Below are 12,523 nucleotides of genomic sequence, written 5' to 3'. Positions count from 1 at the left end.
TTGATCCAGTTGGCTAACTGTTTCCAGAAAATTGGTAAATTGTCTATTATCTCACATGGGTGGTAGCCACAGACAGTGTTGGGATGAATAGAGCGCTTCTTAAGTAGAGGAATGACTTAAGTGTGTTTCCAGGAGTTTGGGACGATATCAGTACGAATTTCTTAGGGCCAGATACAAAATGTCGGAAACAAGAAACAATATCTAAGAAGGGTGTGGATCACGTGGAGAGTCTGACTTATTGTCGAGAATAAGGTTCCTGATTACAGAGCTCGAAGAAGTGGGTCAGAAGTGGGTTGGTATAGGAATCTGGGCGTGGGAGAAGGGGCTCGAAGGTTTAAAGTGAATCGTTTTTTGATGATGTCATCATACATTGGTGCTAAGTAGGCAATGCCCATTGACGATAAAAGGAGTACAGTTAAAGGCACTGGATCCCGCAGTGCTTACAGCACATAGATGAAGAGAGGTTGGCACAATGCTGGAGGGGTATGGTAAGGTGGAGTCCATAACTCACATCCTGTGGAGTTGCCCCAAGCTAGTAGGTTATTGGAGGGAACTATTGCAAGAGTTATTAACCATGACTCACATACATGTCACCAACAACTCTTCTATTGTAGCATTAGTATGGAAGCCTGAGGGCCAGTGGGGTGTGTGGAAAGGACTGGCCAGACATTTTCTGGATGAAAAAAAACATTTGTTATACTGGGAGAAGAATGGCGTTTTGGTAGGAGCTGGGGTCCACTACTACAGTATTTTGCTGCAGACAATAGATAGTACCATATTAGATGATTGGTAGTGACAATAATACATTGCCTGAGGAGAACCAACACAACAGTTAGAGAGTATATACAGACATAATGTAGCAGGTTTTTACAGTCAGGGGTTGAGGGGGTTTAGGGAGTGGAAGTTGTAACTTAAAAAACAAAAATCAATCAATCAAATAAATTTCTTAAGCGCACTACTCACCCGGTAGGGTCTCAAGGTGCTGGGGTGGGGGTTACTGCTTGAAAAGCCATGTTTTGAGGTGTTTTCTGAAGGTTAGGAGGTCCTGGGTCTTGTGTAGGTTGGTGTGGAGGGAGTTCCAGATTTTGGTGGCGAGGTGGGAGAAGGATCTGTCGCCAGAGGTGGTGCGTTGGATGCGGGGGACTGTAGCGAGAATGAATTAAACATAATTAATTCTACAAACCGCTGCAACCTGCAGGTCTTAAATATGGTGGGGTGCGATGGTGCCAAACTCACCATATCTGTGGCTCCCTTGGTGTCCACAAGCAGGAATGGAAGGACTTCCTTCCTGCTCAGTGGAACGGGATTCCAACCAATCCTGAAGTTGCTCTCATGCTGGTTTCAGCATGAGAGCATCCCCAGGATTGGTGGGAGCAGGCTAACCCGGCACTCATTTTGAGGCTGGGGCCTGTGCCAGAAATGTCCCGGTTTTTTGACAGTCCTGGGATTGCCAGGTCTATAGTGGGCATGTCGGGCTGGATGTAGCTGGATAGCTAGACAACCTGACGCGCATTGTAAGTGGCAGCATTCATCCTGCAATTGAAATATGCAGCCCCTCCCTCTGCCCTCACGCTGTACACAGCCCGAGTGTGAGGGCAAAATATAATGCATTATTATGCCATTTTATTTATTTGCTTCTTTGCCTGTCGTGCTTGCAGTAGGCTGGGTGATGCTCATCCACTCCCTAGGAGGAACCGCCCTCTCTACAACCAGGGAAGCCTACTCCAATTGATTGCCTCAGCGTCTTTCACCCCAAAAATGAAGCAGGCCGGACTTCTTAGTGGAATTTATAATTGTAGCAGGGCTTGAAGCAGTCACTCCTTGAAAGATGATTCTTGTTTTAGTACAACTTATGTCTAGCACCTATGCCTTGAAGGCTAAAGGTACCCTGTCTCAAAGGTGCTTATGTAACAGTCATTCAGGACTCAGCTGCTGTACTTCCGTTTTGCAGTTCAGGTGAAGGAAATAAGTGGAAGCCTAGGTCTGTCGCGTGGGCTCTCATTATCCTCAATGAGACTACTGGATTTCTAGGCAGCAGGATCGATAACGGTGTGGGGGACTGAGTCTGACCCATGTGTAAGGAACTCTGTCACCCTAAATCCGGTTGTTGCTCCGGCTAACTAGCAGTGCCTCATTTCTCCCACGGGGAAGAAATGATTGGGCAGCCGAGCGCATGACATCTTTGGAACTTCTCAGGGAAGTCATGGTCACTCAGATCCAAACCAACTCTCTCATTCACAATATGGTCTCATATACAAATGACAAAGACAGTATAAGTTTTATATAATGTTTTAATAAAACGACTGTATTTTAGATATTAAGGCGTGAGCCGCAATAACCAGAACAATACAACATAGTAGGATTGATATAGTAACCAGGAGAGTAAAACATAGAAATAAAGCTATCATAATTCCTAACCATTTCTACTCTCCCTCTGCTTGTTCTATTTAGAGCACAGCATGTTAAGCTTTCAGCTTGCCTTTCTGTATCACTAGGGAGACGGACACACTCATACCTGAGCAAAGGCCTGTGATCTGGTTCAGCATCTGCAACGAGGCAGTCAGCGTCTAGTTGTGGTTCCCTGGTCGGAATCTCCCTCTGCATGTATTGGGACAAGGAAGTGATTTTATAACTAACATGTCATCGTGATCACAAAATGTTCCTACGCAGGAATGGCAAGTCTAGACTCCTACCACGTCTATCGGCAATGTACCAGACTGTATCCTTGACTAAAGCACAGAGTGAATATGTTATGAAGAACTCCAGTGCTGAAGTAGGCAAAACAGTGTGATATGAATAAAAAACAACACCGTAGAACTGGCTATTCTGTAAAATAACAGTACGAAGCCTAATAGAAAGCATTTAGATTAAAGTGCACAGAGGCTCTAAGCTGTTAGCAAATGAATAAAATATATTTAGGGCAAAGTGCACAGAGGCCTAAGGCCTGAAGCTAATGCGCAAAATATACGTAAAACTGACCACACTACAACCTCCCCTTGTCGGTAGCAAGTGGTTCTAACAACATAAAAAAAAAAAAACATGACCTAAATTTAAACCCAACATTTCGACAAGATGAGAAGACAACAAAGTCATAAATTTAGGAAACGTGACGATAGAGCGAATTGCAATATAGTGTCAATTTAGTTGGGAGAGAGAGAAAAAAAATCCAATTGTCAGACAGAAGCAATAGAACGTAGAAGCTCCTCCACTTCGAGATATGTCAATATCGGAAGATCCACGCCACAAAGTACCATGGAGCAGGTGTGTTCCAAAGCCCCAAAACCATTCAGGGCGGCACCCCGTGTAGTGCCAAGGAAAGAGACAAAACCATCATCCTCCAGGAAGGGAATCTCATAATCCGCTTCACGAAGCAAACGCAACCGTAGTGCACAAGTCTGGGAATGAGCCCTAATCAGGAACATCAACAGATCAAGATCAACCACTGGAGAGCGAGGCAGTGAGAGACAGAAAGCCAGTGCATGTTCAAACGAGCACCAAAGGCATCGAAACACGGGTTGCACACAATCCAAAACCGGTCGGAACGACAAAGACCAGTCACACTCCAAATGAGCCAGGAGTGTTGCTCCAAAACGCTGCATCATGCGTTCACGACACAGCTGCGCTGACGGGAGCAGCAATACAGGATCTCGTTGCGGCGGGACAGCCATTGCGAAAAAATAGCAACAATAGCAAAACTCCAGCCAATAAAGCCAAAGTAATTGGGAAACCCCCAAAAATGCTTCCGAAAATAGAATGTATAGCCGGAGGTATCAAACCGAATATGGAAGAGAAGGTGTGAACGAAACCAACACCAACGGCTTTGAAAAAATGAGTAATACCAGCAGTGCTGGATGCATTAAATATACGTCCCACAAGTTCACCGAAGTGACTCGGAAAGTTAGTATTCAAAAGGGACTGTATCTCCGCCGATGACCTTGCCACTTGAAGTGCGTAGGTCTCGCTAGCAGATGTAAGGGCCACATGCTTTTGAAACAATAAAGCTTTCAGCCGACTCAACTTGTCGAAATCAACCTTGGAAGTAGCAATATGAGGCCAGATGTCCGCTACCTCCCTAAATTCAGTAGGGGGAAACAACACATTCCTGCAGCACGTAACGGCCTTGTTGACGACAACAAAGTAAACTATTCCGGCACGCATGCCACAGCAGCGTTCGCTGTTAAGAACAATGTAACTGCCGTTAGAAAGCACCTGGAAAGTGTTTTTAATTACCGGGACTGGACCTCCCTTCAGATAACAAGCTAAGTTAGCAATCGAAGCATTACACGCTCCGTGCAAGGACAGCTGTTTACAAACCATGGAATGGCTAACAGAAGCTTCGCATTCGCTACCGCTAAGAAAAACTTCCCGCAAACCATTAACACATCTGTACTGAAAAGGAAGCTCCCACACCTCGTGTATGTAACTGTCACCCAATAGTTCATATCTACCCACCGGAACGTGCTTCAAACAAGAAGTAAATTGCAGAGTGGAGATAGGCAAATTAATAACCCCATGAATCAACCACTCAGCTGACGGAATCTCAGCCACCGTAAAAGGCAGTTTCTCCAACTTTTCAATATTTAACATAACATACGTCGCTTCCTTCTTAGCCATCAATTGTTGTTGACGAGTTAAAGTAAAGGAGATAAAGATCTCTCTGGCACGAATGTGCTGCCATGGAACGCGACCCGCCTTCAAGGTCTGAAGAGTCCAACCCAGCTGCATGATAGATCGTGTCTGACTCTGCCCATGATATAAAGAAGACATGTCTGATTTTATAATGTCAATAGCAGAAGAGACAATGCTGTCAATCGTGTAAACACGGTCAGAAAGGGTATGCATGCCATTATCAACAACAGACAAAGTCTGCAGCAGATTTTCTTGATCAATCTGTCTTAACCGGGCTGCAGCCTCCTGCTGGGAAAGTTTCCAAAACTCATTATACACTTCGTATAAGAACCGTTTTCTCCGGGGCACCTTGGGACCTGATAAGAAATCTTGTAAATCAGTACCATTAGACAGTAACTTGAGGTGTGACTTAACTGCACCCAGCGTGGAGTACTTCAACCATTGTTGACAAAGTTTCCCCACACTGTATGTAGTTATTATATCAGCATGTTCTGGTGAAATGTAACGAGGGTCTGCCCTACTAGTCCTGAACCCCCCAGAAGAGGTAACAAAACGTTGATGACACTGATTAGTGTCTACAGGCCACAATAACCACCCGCCCGGATGTAACGATGAAGCGTTAAGCGTACCATTCTGGACCCAATGCGTAAATTCACTAAAAGTAGCATTCACATAGTGCTGCCAGTTATTTAATTTAGAAGGGACAGGTATACTAGGCAAAGTCAATTCTCTAATCGACGCCAAGCCCAAACAACTAGTCTGTTGTACTGTGTCATTGAGGAAAATCATTTGCACAGGGATAATGCATGCTCGAAATAATGTATCTCTGCCTTGCATCTGCCAATTTTTCATACCCCAAACACTTTTCAAGTCAACAGTCTTCAACCAGTATTCATATCCTTCGACCGAAAGTTTAGATACAAACGAATTAGAATACATTAATTTAGTATCGGTCAACAAAATTTGTTTATTAGAATACGGTGTCACTTTAAAATAGTAAGACTTAGCATTTCGCTGATCATGCCCAGAAAAATATGCAAATTTATCATTATACGTTTTCGAACTCCCTTGTGGAGGAGTCGAGCAATGTTCCCATTGTACATAATTAAAGATGGACTTAGGGCTACTCGCTTTGTGAATAAAGTGGTGTCCATAATAGGTGTAGCAAAACATATCACCATGATTATCTCTAAATTGGTAAGCATCTTCATCGTCATAGACAGTATAATACTGCAAATCTTTTAGCATAGCATCTACTGTCTTCACATCCCAATCATCAGAAACAATGCCTGGAATAACAATATCATTCATTGATAACTTAAGGACATACGGTATTTGAATCAATTCAGTGGGACCATATATATCAAACATTACTTTATCCCACACAATCCCATCCGGAATTGGTATTGCAGAAATGTTCACATTGGATAAGTCTCTTCGAACCATATGAGACGAAAAATGTGGTCTCAACACAGTCTCCACGTGCTCAATGTCTGATCGATCAGGAAGAAAATGACCATGTATTACCAGAAAAAAGGTAACCACAAATCCCAACCATAAAAAAAGAGTCAGTACAGCCATAAAAAGCCACAAATAGTTCCAAGGAATAACAAAATATGTACGTTTAAGCCAACTGAGTAGCTTACGTGGACCTCGGATTGAAGACAGCGAAGACGAAGAGCTGGATACAGCCGCATCCGCGTCGTTGAAGCAGCCAGAGGCAGTTCTTGCAAAAGGTGCAACAGTGAACAAGGAAGCTGATGGAGGTTCTCTCCTAGGTACGCTATAAATCACATGTTCAGAAACATCAGTAGAACGTACAGCAACTTGAGAAAAAGAATCGATATCAATCGTTGACTGTGGAACAATCGCAAGATCATCTTCCACCCTCCCCAAGCTCGGAGAGGAAACAGGGTCGGTGCAAATCACCTGCAGCGGGACTTCTTCCCCAGTAGTGAGAGGGATGCCGGAACTACTGGGTGTCCCTCTTGGTCTGCTGTGCAGAATCGGCCACATGTTGTAACTTGACATTATCAATGGAAACAAAACGATTTCCTTTGGCCCCTTGCAGCGGCGGCAAAATCACAGTTCTCGTGCCGCTCACCCCCAACACCGGGACAGGTGCTCTATAAGAAGGACCAAATTCTTTCTTTACTGCGACCTTTTCACGCACTAGATCCCCAATCCTGGGTATCCAACCAGTAGGTGTTACTGGCTCATCCTTAATTCCAGAGGAGGCAGCACTCGCAGAAGAGTTATCTTCACGATATTGTTGTAAATCCTGCAAAACAGTGACACGATCATTTATGTCAAAGGGCGTATCTGCCGCCTCCACACCAGGACCATCTAGATCAGGAACATACATTCGTGTTCCGAACAGGCACTCATATGAAGTACGACCCCCCAGTGACCTTCTAGGCAAGTTATTAAGTGCTCTCTGTACTCCATACAGGTGGGCTAGCCAACTACGACCCGTACCTATAACCCTGGCTGTTAAGGATTGCTTTAAATCACGATTTAAACGCTCCACGACAGAATTTCCCTCGGGATGAAATGGAGACGAGAATTGGAGTTGGACCCCCAACGAAGCCATGGTGTCCCTGAATGCCTTAGAGGCAAAAGCAGGGCCCTCGTCCGAATGAAAAGCCGCAACTGCAAATGTATCGACAAAGATACGCAAATCTTTAATAACAGTCCGAGCGTCAGCCGAGCGCTGTGGCCAGACCCACACAAATCTGGAGCACGAATCTACAGCAACCAATATGTATTTGTATGCACTATCTGGTGTCAGTGGACCACAATGGTCCAAGTACACACACTGTAATGGTCTATTTGATATCAGAAGAGGAGTCTGCTGCGGGCGTCTAGCCGACGATGCTTTAATTTGTTGACAGACGTCACAACAAAGGACATACTGCTTTGTCTCTTTATAGAGACCAGGCCACCAATAACGGGCCTGTAAAAGTGAAATCGTGGCAGCCACACCAGCATGCGCAGATGCCACCCCTTCATGTGCTGCAGAAATTAATCGAGGTCTCTCAATCTTATTCGGTAACTCACGTACACCAACGCCTGGAATATTAACAACAGCATTTAGTGCACCACTCAAGCAGTAACTATATTTAGAAGGGAATCCTTTAGGAAATGGCGTGCCATCAGCCGTAGCTTTTATGGCAGCCGAAATCTCTATGTCTGGTTTTGAACTCGAACGAGTTACCGCGGCTACAGTGGCGATAGCCACTGCCGACTTTGCAGCCTCATCAGCCAAAGTATTCCCAGCAACGTGTATTCCAACGCGCTGGTGTCCAAGTGTATGTACAACATGGACTTTAGGAAGCGTTTCTTTCAGACCCGCAACCTTACCCCACAACAATTTATGTTTAATGGTGTTGCCTTTAGAATCTCTGAACCCATTCATTTTCCAATAATGCAGATATTCATTGAAGGATTGCACACAGTAGTAGGAGTCACAGACCAGCAAGGTCAATATCGCCGGCTCTGCATGCTTCAACGCTAACAAAAGAGCTTTGAGCTCAGCCAGCTGCGCCGTGCAATCTCCCAAGGTTTTAGTATAAGTATGTCAGGGGCAGAAGCCTCCCCCCTCCATAGTCCCGCTCACCACCGCACATGCAGCAGAATACTGTTGTTTAGTCCCAACCGCCGGTTGCGCAGAGCCATCGGTATACATGACCACTTCATATTGGTCAATAGGCAATGTGCCAGCAGGAACTGGGTACTCTATTTCATATTGAAGAAATTCTTGAGTCTGCAGCTTAGGGTCAAATATGTAATCCACATCAGTGGCCGTCAAAGACGTAGCCCATTGTATCCACCGCGGGTGTAAAGCTTTTGAATTAGGAACACTCGCTTTTGTAACAGCCTCTAAGGCCGGAATTGGGGAAACGACAATAATGCGTTGGCCCTGGACTAGCGGTCTTTCTTTGATCACAGCCATCTGTACTGCAGTGAGAATTTTCTCAGTCTGTGCAAAACGTTGTTCTGCAGCAGAATACAAGTGGGACTTGTATGCTATCGGGACTGTCTCCCCTTCATTAAAGGTGACATACGTAAATCCAACAGCCCCAGGAATCACCCTGATGACCAAATGAGTTTTATTGTCCCGTGTGTGTAAATGTTTAACCGCTAAGAGATCAGTCTGCAACTCTCGCAGTATGTGTGTATGCTCAATCGTCCAAAATCTACTTGAAAAATTCGGGCGAATTAGTTCATATAAGGGTTTTATACGTGTAGCATAATCAGGAATGTAAGTTCTGCCAAAATTCAGAAACCCCAACAAGGACTGGAGCTTCCGAACCATATTAGGAGGCTGCAGTAAAGCACATTCCTCCAAAAAATGTGGCGCCAGGCTCTTGCCCTCACTCGATAACTCATATCCCAGGAAAATAACACTGAGGAAGGCAATCTTCGATTTCTTAAAATTAAACTTATAACCAATATCAGCAAAACCCACAACAATGCGCGATACGCGACTGAGATGTTGTAGAATCTCATCGTCCGTCAAATAAATGTCATCAACATATGATAACGCCTCAGGGTCCAACTCGTGCAGAAGTTCAGTCACACGAGCCGAAAACAGTCCTGGGCTATTCTTATACCCCTGAGGTAAACGACAAAACTTTTTCTGAGAGCCAAACGCACTGAAACTGGTATAGTCCCGACTTTCGGGTGCTATATTCTGGCAGAAAAATCCATTCGAGATATCCAAGGTTGTTTTTTTTTTTTTACGCACTATATTATTCATAAGCGCAGCGCTATGTGAATTCTGTATTGCATATGTGCGTGTATGACTATTCAAATGTCTGTAATCCACCACTATCCTATAGGAATGGTCCGGTTTAGCAACCGGAAATAAGGGATTATTCATCGGCGAGACACAAGGCTCAATCACACCTTGGTACTCCAATTGTGTAAGAATTTTCCGAACCAATGCCCTTGCTTCAAATTTAATAGGATATTGCGGCTGTGGCTGAGGTTCTCCTTTAATGGGAATGACATGATAAGGTGATTGTTTATCCCACCCCACATTATTTCTATATAGGGCGGGGGCTTGTGCTAGAGCCCATGATTTACCATAGGACTCTGCTAGTTCTCTCGGAACAAGTGGTGAAAAGGAAGGCGCAATAACCTCCTCCCCAACCGGACAGTCGCGAACAAAGTCAGGTGGCCAATCTTGTTCGGCCAACAGGACATCATATGATTTCACCACATGGTCCCAAAAGATGGCGTGTACAACGCGGTCAATGTCCCCTTCTAATCGTAGAGTCACAAGATATACTTGATCAGGATCAGAGACTCGCATATCCGCCGTCTCGACTTGTATGAAGTCATCAGTTGCTTTCGCCTCCAGATGCTCTAGAAGACTCCGGCGAACTATTGTGACCTCTGCCGCGCTGTCTAACAGCGCTAACGCCCATGTCTTGTTCGTCAAGAGAACTCTCTTTTTGAGCGGCATGTCTAACTGAGACTGCTGCCACTTTTTTCTTTTTAAATTGCTGTTTTTGTTGCAGCGGTTTCTCTTCTTGTTTAATAGAAACCTCCGCTGAGCGTTGTGAATCCTGTCTCGGTTTCACGTACTCCGTCCTCCGCTCTGACCGCCCACCTCTCTCACTTCGTTTCTCCGAGGAGTCCTGAAAGGAACGAGATTGGCGCGTTTCAGTATATTGATATCTATCAGGCGTCTTCAAAGTATCCCTATTCCTGAGATTATACTTATTTTGTGGGGTCTCCGGTTGCGGAGACTGCCCACCATCTTTCTTAGGTGTTTGCTGTTTCTTATCCCAGCGCTTTTTCGCACCCTCAGGTTGCTGTTGCTTAGAATTATCCTTATTATTTTTACCCTGCAATTGTGGCTTCTGCGGTCAAGCCCCTAGGCTATCATGACCAATACTAGAATATGTTTCAGCTATTATTCTCGGAAGTTCCCGCTCCTGATTAATCTGCGGAACGTCCCGAAGACGCATTCGCACTGCTAGTGCTACAGCCTCCCCCTTGAGATTACTCAAAATAATAGAAGAAACCGCGTCAAAATTACCCATCAATTGCATGCCTAAATCTAAGGCAGGGGCAGCCCCATATTCATCCTGAATTTGTTTAAGCACCTCCGGCAAATTAGCCAAAGTCGGTGTACCGTGTGCTGTAGTATAGAGTGCGGCAAACACCGTGCCCAAAGTATTACAAAGATCCACCGTAGAAACCATCCCATATGGCAAACACATCGTCAAAATTCTATGCTTATCCTGAGGTCCCGTATGGGGAAATACTGCTTCCAGCGTATTAATTTTTTGCGCCAGCCAAAATGGAGTCTCCTCACGTTTAGCCGGTACTTTGCCCATTACAGAGTGTACAGTGGCCGGATTGATTCCCGGTACCACCGCATGTGGGTGAGCTGGAGCAGCACGCGCTGCATTAGTATTCAATGTCTGCATCACAAACTGAACTAATCGTCTGTACGTTGCAGTTAATTCCACATATAAACGACGCACTTCAGCCACTGCCACATTTGCCACTCCAGGATATGGTGTATATGTAGCCAATAAAGGCCAGGTCGGACCATCATTACTCAACGGACCTAACCTTACTGGTGTTACTGAATGTGGGAGGGCGCCATCAAGCCAATTATGGTGTTCTTGATAAGATAAAGGTATTTCTAAGTATGCATAAGCCCTGTATTGTCCAGGGACATTCGCAACAGTATATTCGTGAAAAGTATTTGTACCCCCATCAGCTGCTGGAAATACGACCCAAGAATAAAAAAGTTCTGTTCTATAGGCTGCATGGGCGTCCACCACAAAAGTGACCGGACCCCCCTGGACCGTCAGTCCATGTGCTATCAGATGACCCGTGAGCGGAAATCGCATATTAAGCGGTATATTTACTACAACTGGATTCGCCATTAGTATAACAATAATAGCTCTAGGACAGAGAAGGCACACCAATATCGGGGTATTTCCTTTCAAAGTTCAAGCTTGAACAACCAACCACAAAGTATTAGGATGTACCCAACCTGTGGTGGCGGAAACCCTCAGCCCCACGGACGTCTCCGTAAATGGAACCGAGGAGTCAAAATATATACGAGACCGAGAGAGTCAGTCGGACCCAAACATTAGAGCCAGACCAAACGTTGGCGGCGCCATGTCGTGTGGGCTCTCATTATCCTAAATGAGACTACTGGATTTCTAGGCAGCAGGATCGATAACGGTGTGGGGGACTGAGTCTGACCCACGTGTAAGGAACTCTGTCACCCTAAATCCAGTTGTTGCTCCGGCTAACTAGCAGTGCCTCATTTCTCCCACGGGGAAGAAATGATTGGGCAGCCGAGCGCATGACATCTTTGGAACTTCTCAGGGAAGTCGTGGTCACTCAGATCCAAACCAACTCTCTCATTCACAATATGGTCTCATATACAAATGACAAAGACAGTATAAGTTTTATATAATGTTTTAATAAAACGACTGTATTTTAGATATTAAGGCGTGAGCCGCAATAACCAGAACAATACAACATAGTAGGATTGATATAGTAACCAGGAGAGTAAAACATAGAAATAAAGCTATCATAATTCCTAACCGTTTCTACTCTCCCTCTGCTTGTTCTATTTAGAGCACAGTATGTTAAGCTTTCAGCTTGCCTTTCTGTATCACTAGGGAGACGGACACACTCATACCTGAGCAAAGGCCTGTGATCTGGTTCAGCATCTGCAACGAGGCAGTCAGCGTCTAGTTGTGGTTCCCTGGTCGGAATCTCCCTCTGCATGTATTGGGACAAGGAAGTGATTTTATAACTAACATGTCATCGTGATCACAAAATGTTCCTACGCAGGAATGGCAAGTCTAGACTCCTACCACGTCTATCGGCAATGTACCAGACTGTATCC

Source organism: Pleurodeles waltl, chromosome 10, assembly GCF_031143425.1.
Source record: "Pleurodeles waltl isolate 20211129_DDA chromosome 10, aPleWal1.hap1.20221129, whole genome shotgun sequence".
NCBI classification, from domain to species: domain Eukaryota; kingdom Metazoa; phylum Chordata; class Amphibia; order Caudata; family Salamandridae; genus Pleurodeles; species Pleurodeles waltl.
This window is presented reverse-complemented; position numbering follows the sequence as displayed.